The sequence below is a fragment of the Pteropus alecto genome, unplaced genomic scaffold (assembly GCF_000325575.1).
Source record: "Pteropus alecto unplaced genomic scaffold, ASM32557v1 scaffold288, whole genome shotgun sequence".
Classification (NCBI taxonomy): Eukaryota; Metazoa; Chordata; class Mammalia; order Chiroptera; family Pteropodidae; genus Pteropus; species Pteropus alecto.
Window position 1 is genome coordinate 3,368,381 of NW_006442124.1, and position 2,924 is coordinate 3,371,304.

A 2,924-nucleotide genomic window follows, 5' to 3' on the forward strand; every position below is an offset into this window, starting at 1 on the left:
CATTTCTATATTCTCTGTCATTTGCATTTTGGTTCATATTTACTGAATTCAATTACAGTTTCCTGAAAAATTCCTAAACAAATATAGAGTTGCCATACAAGGGCTCATATGAGCCTACTTGAACCAAAGAAATCCGGCCCACTGCCCATTCAGGCAGTTGTTTGCAAATTGGATCTCTGGGCTTTGCAGAGATCCAGCTTACAAACAACCTGAACTAAAGCAAAGCAGAAGGGTGGGAATTTCTCCCTGGCAGTGGAGATACTGTATGAGGCTGAAAATGGGGCTTCAAGGGTCAACATGGGGAAGTTCTTGGGATAGAGCTCTGTGAAGTGGGGCTGCATTTCCTGATCTGCCCCCGCACTCCCAACCCCCTGCCCCTGCTGCCCCGGGCCTTATTCAACTACTAAGCACAATGTCCACCGAGGGATTTCCTTAAAGTTCTACATCCTTGCGCAAACTAAAGCCATGGTCTTCATTTTTAGCAAATGAATGCAGTGTTCATGTCTAAATAATGCTTGGGGGCATGTTTGATTTTCTAGTGAATACTTTTTAAAAAGTCTATCTATTCCAATGGGAACATACAAAACAAAAATTCTGTCTCCCACAGAAACCTGTTAAGGTTCTCTCCTCGATGGCTGCAGGAGCACGTGTTGCAGGTCATTTGTGGAAGCGGGTCTACTCGCACTTGCCTATTTAGTGGTAACAACTCAGCTGGAAGAGGGCCCTCCCCCCTTGCAGTGTGCTTTCGGTAGGCAGGCTGCAGAGATGGGCCCAGATAGGAGCGCACGGCTCATCTCCCTCCAACCATACCTACTTCAAGGTGAAATCACTAGGGAAGAAAAACTGGCCTATTTCCTTCATTCACTCACATTACTGAGGTATAAACAGTATCAAAGGTAGACAGATTAATAAGCTTGTTCTTTCCTTGACTGTTGCCATCCATACTCACAGGGCCAAGTGGGGGGCTTTCCACACCACATAATCTTATTTTTTACTTAACCATCAGCAGGCAGTCTCAGGTCACCTCCCAACCAAGACAGGAGCCAGCACTTTTGCATTTGCAGACTTTGCTTATGGGGAGTACACCTTCACAGTGAGAATTTGTTTTGGACAGGTCTCTCTTGCTCATTTGCAAGGAGAGCACAGTAAATAGATAGGGGCAGTGTCTCCTTGCTTGAGCGGAACTAATCTGGCTGATAGTCAATGAACGTAAACTTGACATCCCTGATTCTACAATGTGGAGTGTAAGATGCAACCATTCATCACCACTGTTACCATAAATTTTTTCCTTTGATTGCTGATATGGCGGCAATTTTTGTATAGGAAGGGAAGACAGGTGTAGATTCAGACTCAGAGTCTTGGAAGATTCATTTCTTCCCCTTTTTGTCTGAAGTTCTAGGAAGAGAGGTGGTTTTCATGGGGCTTCACCTCCAGTGTGGTGCCAGGGTGGCAGAGCGATGGTGGCCGGGAGACCGGGAGGGCCCGTGGCAGCCACCAGGAGTGTGGAGCACCTCCTATGAGGTGGGCTTTGGCCCAAAGGAGGAGAAAATCAACATGCGACGAGGCTTTGGGACATAGAGAAGGAACCACAGAGGCCTGCTGGGGAGAACGTTCCAGTGAGAATGCAAGGAGGCCATCGGGAGGTAAAACGGAAAAGTGACAGAAAGAAGGAGCAGACATGTTGAGAGGAAGTGAAAAGAAGCTTCTGTTTGGGAAACATGCGAGGAGCCTGTACCTGGCTAGTTAATTTATGCAGGCAAATGAGGTGCTGGATACTATTCACCTGGATGTCAAGAATGGTTTCAGAGCAAAGAGCTGAAATTACCCAAAACTCTCCTAGGACTTAGCTTCCAACTTGGCTTCAGACATGAGGCCATGATTTTATAATCCCAGCAAGACAGCAAACTAAGGAAGGGTGGAGGGGTTTACCGGGTTAGGTCAGCTCCTGAGTTAATGGTAAATGTCACATTTTTGTTCCATAGAGTTTGTTAAGGTAGTTGTGCGTAGGACTAACAAAAGTTACCTTTTGGTCTTCTGTTATGGAGAGTCCTGCTTATGACATGCAGTAAATAATGTGATATTATTGCTTAAATGCCTATCAAGGTACTTAGTCCCAGAAAGAGGAGGCGGAGAGAGGACATGAAATCCAGCCTGGTGCCATCTGATGATCATCCTTGACTGCCCTGGAGTCTCAGAGCTGCCTGCCTGGGACAAACTGGAAAAGCACATGCTGCTCTTTCCCATGGGAGCAGGTAAAAAGCTGCAGCCTGGCAGAGCCCTCCCCAGTGTCTGTGCCAGGAGAACAAGCCGACTCCTGCCTGGTTCCTACCACCAGGGCCTGAGGCAGAGTTCACCAGAATGAAGGGGCATTCCAGAGGGTGAGAAATACCGGGAACCCTGGCCTGGTTAAGAGGCTCGGGTGGAGACCCCGAGATTACCATCCACCCCCTGGCAAATCTGGAAGCAGATTCAAGAGGCTGAACCCAGAGTTGAGGGCTCACACCAAGGGTGGGACATAGGAGAGCAGAGGGCAGCATGACTTTTGTCTCCCAAACAGGAGCAGCTTGCCAGCTGGAAGAAGACCTGGGAAGTCAGAAACCCAGGGTAGCTTTATTGGCAACTCCTTCACCTTCTAGAAGCCTGGCCTGTCTGCTTTCTTTCACGGTCCTGACAATATCTGGGCATGTGCCCTGATGAGAAAAATAACCCTGAATAGCTGCAGAAGGAATTATTTTCTCTTCTCTACATCTGGAGGTCTAGGGCTGGCCTGGCAGAGGAGAAGGTTAAGGTGAAGGTTAGCCCAGGTCAGCACAGCCCACTTCAACTGAGAGATTCTCTGAATGTCAGTCAGTTGCCTGCCACCAGATTTATTAGGGCAATGTCTTTGAAGTCTATTCTAACGGCTTATCGCTGGGAAGTGTGTC